General features: G+C 66.0%; 1 non-coding gene across 1 annotated transcript in view; it reads right to left on the minus strand.

The window, feature by feature from the left end:
• Positions 1-224, minus strand: part of LOC135766110 (18S ribosomal RNA) — a 1,855-nt gene extending 1,631 nt beyond the window's left edge. The window contains exon 1 of the ribosomal RNA XR_010541348.1: positions 1-224. This exon is cut by the window's left edge and continues 1,631 nt beyond it. This is a non-coding gene — a ribosomal RNA (18S ribosomal RNA).
• Between the last annotated feature and the right edge of the window lie 9,776 nt (positions 225-10,000).

Consider the following 10,000-nt stretch of genomic DNA (forward strand, 5'->3'; position numbering starts at 1 on the left):
TGATAAATGCACGCGTCCCCGGCCCTCGCGGGCCGGGTCGGCGCTCGTTTGCATGTATTAGCTCTGGAATTGCCACAGTTATCCAAGTACGGGTGGAGCGATCAAAGGAACCATAACTGATTTAATGAGCCATTCGCAGTTTCACTGTACCGGCCGTGTGCACTTAGACCTGCATGGCTTAATCTTTGAGACAAGCATATGTTACTGGCAGGATCAACCAGGTAGTGTAGCCGTAGGAGAGCCTCGCTCTGACCCGGGGTTCACGCGGCGCGGGTCCCGGTTTCCACCCCCCGGGGGGAGCGGGACCGGGGCCACTCTCGTGTGGCTCTCCCCTCTCGTAGGCTGAGGGGCGGCCGGGTGGGCCGTAACCGAGGAAAGGTGCGTTTCGCGGGGCCGGGTGGCCGCGACGGGCCGGGGGCGTCTCCGCCCTCGGTCGCCGAGGCCCTCGCCGGCCGCCGGTGGCGGACCTTCGCGTCTGACGGACCGTCTGAGTCTCCCGCGGAAAGGGTCGGGCGGGCTCCGGAGAGCCCCCCTGGAGGCGAGAGCGCCGGGTCGGGGAGGAACCGACCGCCCATGGCGGCCGACGCGCTAACGTCGGCCGGGCGGAGGCCTGCCCCAGGCGCAGTTCGATTTCCAGAATCTCAGGGCCATGACACACAAAGCGTATCCGGGCGTCACCCCGTAACGGGTCATTAAGGCTGAGACGTGGGCGGCCCTGTCCCGCCCGGGGTTTCGTTTAGCGGCCGACGCCGGTTCGTTTTGCGGCCGAACGACGCCGGTTCGTTTAGCGGCCGAACGAAGCCGGCTCGTTTAACGGCCGAGGCCAGCCGGGTTCGTCCCTTCCTTGGATGATTTGCCATTCGTAATAAGAATCGTCACTACCTCAGTGCAGAGGGACTTTTTCGAGGCATTTGTGTCCGCTCGAGAGGCCTCTCGCTGGGCTCGAGAGGTCATGGGATCCGGTAGCCTATCACCTTGGAGAATCAGCGAGGTGCTCTTCCCTATATACCCGATGGCACCTGTTCGGGCCACCGTCCCCTGCTGGACGGGGCCCGGCTCTGTACCGCCCCAGACAGAGCGCCTTCGTCGGTCACGAAGGCAGGGTCGTGGACCCTGGAAGCGCACGAGCCACCCGACTCGGCTTCCATAGCGGCTGGCGGCCCTGGCCCGCCCGAGACGAAGCGCCTTCGTCGGTCAGACAGATAGGGTCGAGGACCCTGGAAGTGCGAGAGCCACCCGACTCGACTTCCACGGCGGCCCGGAGGCCGGGCCCGTCCCCGTCCGTGCCCGGGGACGGGGCACCTTCGTCGGTCAAACGCGTTGGGTCTTGGACCCTGGAAGTGCACGAGCCACCCAACTCGACTTCCATAGCGGTCGGCGGCCCCGTACCGCCCCAGACAGAGCACCTTCGTCGGTCACGAAGAGAGGGTCTTGGACCCTGGAAGTACACGAGCAACCCAACTCGACTTCCATAGCGGTCGGCGGCCCCGTACCGCCCCAGACAGAGCACCTTCGTCGGTCACGAAGAGAGGGTCTTGGACCCTGGAAGTTCACGAGCAACCCAACTCGACTTCCATAGCGGTCGGCGGCCCTGTCCCGCCCCAGACGATGCACCTTCGTCTGTCACACAGATAGGGTCTTGGACCCTGGAAGCCGTCCCCCTCGACTTCCGTAACGGTCGGCGGCCCTGTCCCGCCGCAGACGGGTCACCACTACCGTCTGTCTGTAGGGTCTTGGACCCTGGAAGCCGCCCCACTCGACTTCCATCGCGGTCGGCGGCCCTGGCCCGCCGCAGACGGGTCGCCACTCCGTCTGTCTGTAGGGTCTTGGACCCTGGAAGCCGCCCCACTCGACTTCCATCGCGGTCGGCGGCCCTGGCCCGCCGCAGACGGGTCGCCACTCCGTCCGTCTATAGGGTCTTGGACCCTGGAAGCCGCCACACTCGACTTCCATCGCGGTCGGCGGCCCTGTCCCGCCGCAGACGGTGTGCCACTCCGTCTGTCACACAGATACATAAGGGTGTCTCGGAACCCCGGACGCCGACCGAGACGAAACGCGTGGGGTCGGTGCGCCCGAGAGGGTAGGGTGCCCCGGGGCCGGCCGCTCGCCCGACCGGCTTCCGGGACTCCTTGACCGCTCGGGAGACCTATCCACGCGCCCGCCCGACCGGCGGCCGGGGGCCCTCGACCGCCACACGCGTACCGACGACCGGGGGGTTTCCGTTTTACGGCCGACGCCGAGATCCTTCGACGGTTCCAACAGGGGTTGTTACGCTTTTGTGTTCGCCCGTGTCTGAGCATATATGGTCGGGTCGAACCTTTGAGGCCGTAGCCTGGAGATCCAGGGCGGATCTTTTCTCACAACACGTGTGTCTTTGAGGCCGTAGCCTAGATCCAGAGACTTTAGGATCTTTTTAGCAGTTTTAAGGCCGTAGCCTTGATCCAGGGCGGATCTTTTGAGCAGTTTTAAGGCCGTAGCCTTGATCCAGGGCGGATCTTTTCACAGGTTTTAAGCCGAAGCGCCTTGATCCAGGGACTTTTGGATCTTTTTTTGCCGTTTTTAGGCCGTAGCCTTGATCCAGGGCGGATCGTTTTGCGGCCGTAGCCGAGTTCCATCACCCAAGGTAGCTTTAGTTTTTAGGCATTAGCCTTGATGATCCAGGGCGGATCGTTTTGCGGCCGTAGCCGAGTTCCATCACCCAAGGTAGCTTTAGTTTTTAGGCATTAGCCTTGATGATCCAGGGCGGATCGTTTTTTCCCATCTTTCGGGTATGAGCTCTTTAATTGTGAGCCTTCGGCCGACACTCGCCCGGGGCGCTGCCTCACATCAGACGCCCTTCGTCCGTTCCAACCGTTCCAGTTCTTTTAACGGTTTTTCGTTCATCGCACACCGACGCGCACAGACCTTTCTTGGGATCTGTCGCAGGGAGGGAGGACGCTGGAGGTCCACTTCGAGGCACCCATCCCTATATACCCGATGGCACCTGTTCAAACGACCGCCCCTTGAGAGAAGGGGCCCTTCCCGTGGCTCGTCCGGGAGGAGGCGCCCGCGTCGGAAGGCGCCGTAAGGTCGGAGACCCTGGAAGTGCACGAGTCACCCGCTTTTACCTCCAGGCCCTCTGTCGTACTTCTCGTGTCCGCTCACGAGACCTCTTTTCGGCTTTATGGAAGTGCACGAGTCACCCGCTTTTGCCTTTTCTGGAAGTGCACGAGTCACCCGCTTTTGCTTCCAGGCCCTCTGTCGTACTTCTCGTGTCCGCTCACGAGACCTCTCTTCGGCCTGGGGGTGCGCCACGTACACCCCCGCGTCCGCATTCGAGTCACCTCTTCGGGCTCATGAGGTAGGGTCGGTGACCCTGGAAGTCAGAGACTTCCAGGCCTTCTGTCGTACACCCTCGCGTCCGCTCACGAGACCTCTCTTCGGCCTGGGGGTGCGCCACGTACACCCTCCCGCGTCCGCTTTCGAGTCACCACTCTGGGCTACGGAGGTAGGGACGTGTGCCCTGGAGGAACCTGACTTCCAGGAGGGAGGGCCGCCCTGTCAGGCCCGCTTTCGAGTCACCCATCTGGGCTAAGGAGGTAGGGACGTGTGCCCTGGAGGAACCAGACTTCCAGGAGGGAGGGCCGCCCTGTCAGGCCCGCTTTCGAGTCACCCATCTGGGCTAAGGAGGTAGGGACGTGTGCCCTGGAGGAACCAGACTTCCAGGAGGGAGGGCCGCCCTGTCAGGCCCGATTTCGAGTCACCCATCTGGGCTAAGGAGGTAGGGACGTGTGCCCTGGAGGAACCAGACTTCCAGGAGGGAGGGCCGCCCTGTCAGGCCCGCTTTCGAGTCACCCATCTGGGCTAAGGAGGTAGGGACGTGTGCCCTGGAGGAACCAGACTTCCAGGAGGGAGGGCCGCCCTGTCAGGCCCGCTTTCGAGTCACCCATCTGGGCTAAGGAGGTAGGGACGTGTGCCCTGGAGGAACCAGACTTCCAGGAGGGAGGGCCGCCCTGTCAGGCCCGATTTCGAGTCACCCATCTGGGCTAAGGAGGTAGGGACGTGTGCCCTGGAGGAACCGGACTTCCAGGAGGGAGGGCCGCCCTGTCAGGCCCGATTTCGAGTCACCCATCTGGGCTAAGGAGGTAGGGACGTGTGCCCTGGAGGAACCGGACTTCCAGGAGGGAGGGCCGCCCTGTCAGGCCCGCCTCGGAGTCACCTCTCTGGGCTAAGGAGGTAGGGACGTGTGCCCTGGAGGAACCAGACTTCCAGGAGGGAGGGCCGCCCTGTCAGGCCCGCCTCGGAGTCACCCATCTGGGCTAAGGAGGTAGGGACGTGTGCCCTGGAGGAACCAGACTTCCAGGAGGGAGGGCCGCCCTGTCAGGCCCGCTTTCGAGTCACCCATCTGGGCTAAGGAGGTAGGGACGTGTGCCCTGGAGGAACCAGACTTCCAGGAGGGAGGGCCGCCCTGTCAGGCCCGATTTCGAGTCACCCATCTGGGCTAAGGAGGTAGGGACGTGTGCCCTGGAGGAACCAGACTTCCAGGAGGGAGGGCCGCCCTGTCAGGCCCGATTTCGAGTCACCCATCTGGGCTAAGGAGGTAGGGACGTGTGCCCTGGAGGAACCAGACTTCCAGGAGGGAGGGCCGCCCTGTCAGGCCCGCTTTCGAGTCACCCATCTGGGCTAAGGAGGTAGGGACGTGTGCCCTGGAGGAACCAGACTTCCAGGAGGGAGGGCCGCCCTGTCAGGCCCGCCTCGGAGTCACCTCTCTGGGCTAAGGAGGTAGGGACGCGTGCCCTGGAGGAACCAGACTTCCAGGAGGGAGGGCCGCCCTGTCAGGCCCGCCTCGGAGTCACCCATCTGGGCTAAGGAGGTAGGGACGTGTGCCCTGGAGGAACCAGACTTCCAGGAGGGAGGGCCGCCCTGTCAGGCCCGCTTTCGAGTCACCCATCTGGGCTAAGGAGGTAGGGACGTGTGCCCTGGAGGAACCAGACTTCCAGGAGGGAGGGCCGCCCTGTCAGGCCCGCCTCGGAGTCACCCATCTGGGCTACGGAGGCAGGGACGCGTGCCCTGGAGGAACCAGACTTCCAGGAGGGAGGGCCGCCCTGTCAGGCCCGCTTTCGAGTCACCCATCTGGGCTACGGAGGTAGGGACGTGTGCCCTGGAGGAACCAGACTTCCAGGAGGGAGGGCCGCCCTGTCAGGCCCGCTTTCGAGTCACCCATCTGGGCTACGGAGGTAGGGACGTGTGCCCTGGAGGAAACGGACTTCCAGGAGGGAGGGCCGCCCTGTCAGGCCCGCCTCGGAGTCACCTCTCTGGGCTAAGGAGGCAGGGACGTGTGCCCTGGAGGAACCAGACTTCCAGGAGGGAGGGCCGCCCTGTCAGGCCCGCTTTCGAGTCACCCGTCTGGGCTACGGAGGTAGGGACGTGTGCCCTGGAGGAACCGGACTTCCAGGAGGGAGGGCCGCCCTGTCAGGCCCGCCTCGGAGTCACCTCTCTGGGCTAAGGAGGCAGAGACGTGTGCCCTGGAGGAACCGGACTTCCAGGAGGGAGGGCCGCCCTGTCAGGCCCGCCTCGGAGTCACCTCTCTGGGCTAAGGAGGCAGGGACGTGTGCCCTGGAGGAACCGGACTTCCAGGAGGGAGGGCCGCCCTGTCAGGCCCGCCTCGGAGTCACCTCTCTGGGCTAAGGAGGCAGAGACGTGTGCCCTGGAGGAACCGGACTTCCAGGAGGGAGGGCCGCCCTGTCAGGCCCGCCTCGGAGTCACCTCTCTGGGCTAAGGAGGCAGGGACGTGTGCCCTGGAGGAACCAGACTTCCAGGAGGGAGGGCCGCCCTGTCAGGCCCGCTTTCGAGTCACCCATCTGGGCTACGGAGGTAGGGACGTGTGCCCTGGAGGAACCGGACTTCCAGGAGGGAGGGCCGCCCTGTCAGGCCCGCCTCGGAGTCACCTCTCTGGGCTAAGGAGGCAGGGACGTGTGCCCTGGAGGAACCGGACTTCCAGGAGGGAGGGCCGCCCTGTCAGGCCCGCCTCGGAGTCACCCATCTGGGCTACGGAGGTAGGGACGCGTGCCCTGGAGGAACCATACTTCCAGGAGGGAGGGCCGCCCTGTCAGGCCCGCCTCGGAGGCCTCCCCTCGGGCAGGGGAGGCAGGGTCGGGGACCCTGGAGGAACCGGACTTCCAGGAGGGAGGGCCGCCCTGTCAGGCCCGCCTCGGAGGCCTCCCCTCGGGCAGGGGAGGCAGGGTCGGGGACCCTGGAGGTGCCGGACCTCCAGGGGGACGGAGGCCGAACCCGTGGCCGGGGAGGGTGAGCCTTGCCGGGCTAGGCTCGCGCGGGTTCGAAGGCCTGGTTCGAGAGGACCCCTTCCCCTATATACCCGATGGCACCTGTTCACACTACTGCCCTTTCGAGAGGGGACCCCGACCGGTCCGCGGCCGGGACGGCGCACCTCGGTCGGCCTCGGCGAGTGGGTCGGGGTGCCTGGAGGTGCGCGAGCGGCCCGCCTGGAAGTGCGCGAGCCACCCGACTCTGGCGGCCGGCGCCCCCGGGCCCGTGCCCGCGGCCGACTCGTCTGACCCGGCATCGTCAAGGTCACCAATACCACGGAGCGTCTACGACGCCCCGTTTCCGAGATATCGGCCAATGAACTGCCGGGCGCCGTATCTCGGCCGGGGAAGGTCCTACGGACTCGGGGCCGGGCTCGTCGGAAAGGTCTCGCCCGGGGCTTTCCGACGAGACCGGCCGCGGGTCCGTGCGACCCCGGGGGCCCGAGATACTTCCGGTCGAAAATTCGAATTTCGTTACCGCGCTGCTCCGGCGCCCCGGGTCCGGGGCCTTCGCCCTTCGGGTGGGTGGCTCCTCCGCGGGGGGCCTTTCGAACGAGCCCACCCGCGCGTCGCTAGCCCTTTCCGGGGCCGAGATACGGCCTACCCCCGCGGGATTTTCCCACGGCCGTTTCTCGGGCGCCTCGGGTCCGGGGCCTTCGCCCTTCGGGTCGGTCGCTATGCCGGAGGGGAGCTTTCGAACGAGCCCTCCCTCGAGTCTCTGGCCCTTTCCCGGGCCGAGATACGGGCGGGTGGTCGCGGAATTTTCGCTCGTCCGGGGCTCCGGCGCCCCTAGCGTCCGCCTCGGAGGTCGCCCGGACGCGCGGCCGGTCTCGTTCGAAAGGTCCGTCCCGGGGCTTTCCGACGAGCCCGGCCTCGGGTCCGTGCGACCCCGCCCGCCGGAGATACGTCCGGTCGAAGCTCGCGGAAATTCCCGCGGCCGTATCTCGGGCGCCTCGGGTCCGGGGCCTTCGCCCTTTGGGTCGGTCGCTCCGCCGGAGGGGGCCTTTCGAACGAGCCTACCCGCGAGCCTCTAGCCCCTTCCCCGGCCGAGATACGGCGGTCTATGCCCGGATTTTCCCACGGCCGTTTCTCGGGCGCCTCGGGTCCGGGGCCTTCGCCCTTCGGGTCGGTCGCTATGCCGGAGGGGAGCTTTCGAACGAGCCTACCCGCGAGCCTCTAGCCCTTTCCCCGGCCGAGATACGGCGGTCCCTCCCCGGATTTTCCCACGGCCGCAGCACGGGCGCCTTTGCTCGGATCGACTCGCCCTTTGGGTCGGTTGCTCTACCGGAGCGGCCCTATCCAACGAGCCAACCCTCGTCTCTCTAACCCTTTCCCCGGCCGAGATACGGCGGTCCCTCCCCGGATTTTCCCACGGCCGCAGCACGGGCGCCTTTGCTCGGATCGACTCGCCCTTTGGGTCGGTTGCTCTACCGGAGCGGCCCTATCCAACGAGCCAACCCTCGTCTCTCTAACCCTAAGCCCGGCCGAGATACGGCGGTCCCTCCCCGGATTTTCCCACGGCCGCAGCACGGGCGCCTTTGCTCGGATCGACTCGCCCTTTGGGTCGGTTGCTCTACCGGAGCGGCCCTATCCAACGAGCCAACCCTCGTCTCTCTAACCCTAAGCCCGGCCGAGATACGGCGGTCCCTCCCCGGATTTTCCCACGGCCGCAGCACGGGCGCCTTTGCTCGGATCGACTCGCCCTTTGGGTCGGTTGCTCTACCGGAGCGGCCCTATCCAACGAGCCAACCCTCGTCTCTCTAACCCTAAGCCCGGCCGAGATACGGCGGTCCCTCCCCGGATTTTCCCACGGCCGCAGCACGGGCGCCTTTGCTCGGATCGACTCGCCCTTTGGGTCGGTTGCCCTACCGGAGCGGCCCTATCCAACGAGCCAACCCTCGTCTCTCTAACCCTAAGCCCGGCCGAGATACGGCGGTCCCTCCGCGGATTTTCCCACGGCCGCAGCACGGGCGCCTTTGCTCGGATCGACTCGCCCTTTGGGTCGGTTGCTCTACCGGAGCGGCCCTATCCAACGAGCCAACCCGCTTCTCTCTAACCCTAAGCCCGGCCGAGATACGGCGGTCCCTCCGCGGATTTTCCCACGGCCGCAGCTCGGGCGCCTTTGCTCGGATCGACTCGCCCTTCGGGTCGGTTGCTCTACCGGAGCGGCCCTATCCAACGAGCCAACCCGCTTCTCTCTAACCCTAAGCCCGGCCGAGATACGGCGGTCCCTCCCCGGATTTTCCAACGGCCGCAGCTCGGGCGCCTTTGCTCGGATCGACTCGCCCTTTGGGTCTGTTGCTCCACCCGAGCGGACCTTTCCAACGAGCCAACCCTCGTCTCTCTAACCCTAAGCCCGGCCGAGATACGGGGTACCACCGCCTGACCTTTAAACGGCCGTAACTCGGGCGCCTTTGCTCGGATCGACTCGCCCTTTGGGTCGGTTGCTCCACCCGAGGGGACCTTTCGAACGAGCCTACCCGCTTCTCCCTAACCCCAAGCCCGGCCGAGATACGGCGGTCCCTCCGCGGATTTTCCCACGGCCGCAGCTCGGACGCCTTTGCTCGGATCGACTCGCCCTTTGGGTCGGTTGCTCTACCGGAGCGGCCCTTTCCAACGAGCCAACCCTCGTCTCTCTAACCCTAAGCCCGGCCGAGATACGGGGCACCACCGCCTGACCTTTAAACGCCCGTAGCTCCGGCGCACAAAGTCCCAGGACTTCGCCCTTTGGGTCGGTTGCTCCACCGGAGGGGACCTTTCCAACGAGCCAACCCGCGTCTCTCTAACCCCAAGCCCGGCCGAGATACGGGGCACCACCGCCTGACCTTTAAACGCCCGTAGCTCGGGCGCCTTGGGTCGGATCGACTCGTCCCTTGGGTCGGTTGCTCTACCGGAGCGGACCTATCCAACGAGCCAACCCGCGCCTCTCTAACCCTAAGCCCGGCCGAGATACGGGGTACCACCCCTTGATATTCCCACGGCCGTAGCTCCGGAGCCCTTCGCCGCAGCCCTTCGGGACACCCACCCTCGGACGACCCGCGGAGGGACCTTTCCAACGAGCCAACCCTCGCCTCTCTAACCCTTTCCCCGGCCGAGATACGGGGTACCACCCCTTGATATTCCCACGGCCGTAGCTCCGGAGCCCTTCGCCGCAGCCCTTCGGGACACCCACCCTCGGACGCCCCGCGAATGGACCTTTCCAACGAGCCAACCCTCGCCTCTCTAACCCTTTCCCCGGCCGAGATACGGGGTACCACCCCTTGATATTCCCACGGCCGTAGCTCCGGAGCCCTTCGCCGCAGCCCTTCGGGACACCCACCCTCGGACGCCCCGCGGAGGGACCTTTCCAACGAGCCAACCCTCGCCTCTCTAACCCTTTCCCCGGCCGAGATACGACCCCGAGAACTGTGGCACCTCTACCCGACCACAGTGCACCCGAGGCCGGCCTCGGACCCCCGAGGACGGTGGCACCTCTACCCGACCACAGTGCACCCGAGGCCGGCCCCGGACCCCCGAGGACGGTGGCCCCTCTACCCGACCACCGTGCACCCGAGGCCGGCCTCGGAACCAGCCACGGACACCCTGGAGCCCGTACCCGGCGCACCGTTCGGTCCCGGGCACCCACTCTTAAGCACTCCCCCCCGGCCTAAGCCCCATACTCCCGGCCCCTCTGGAGAACCAAACCGTTGGTCAAC

This window comes from Paramisgurnus dabryanus, unplaced genomic scaffold (assembly GCF_030506205.2).
Source record: "Paramisgurnus dabryanus unplaced genomic scaffold, PD_genome_1.1 h2tg000312l_1_35193__unordered_in_group19, whole genome shotgun sequence".
NCBI lineage: Eukaryota > Metazoa > Chordata > Actinopteri > Cypriniformes > Cobitidae > Paramisgurnus > Paramisgurnus dabryanus.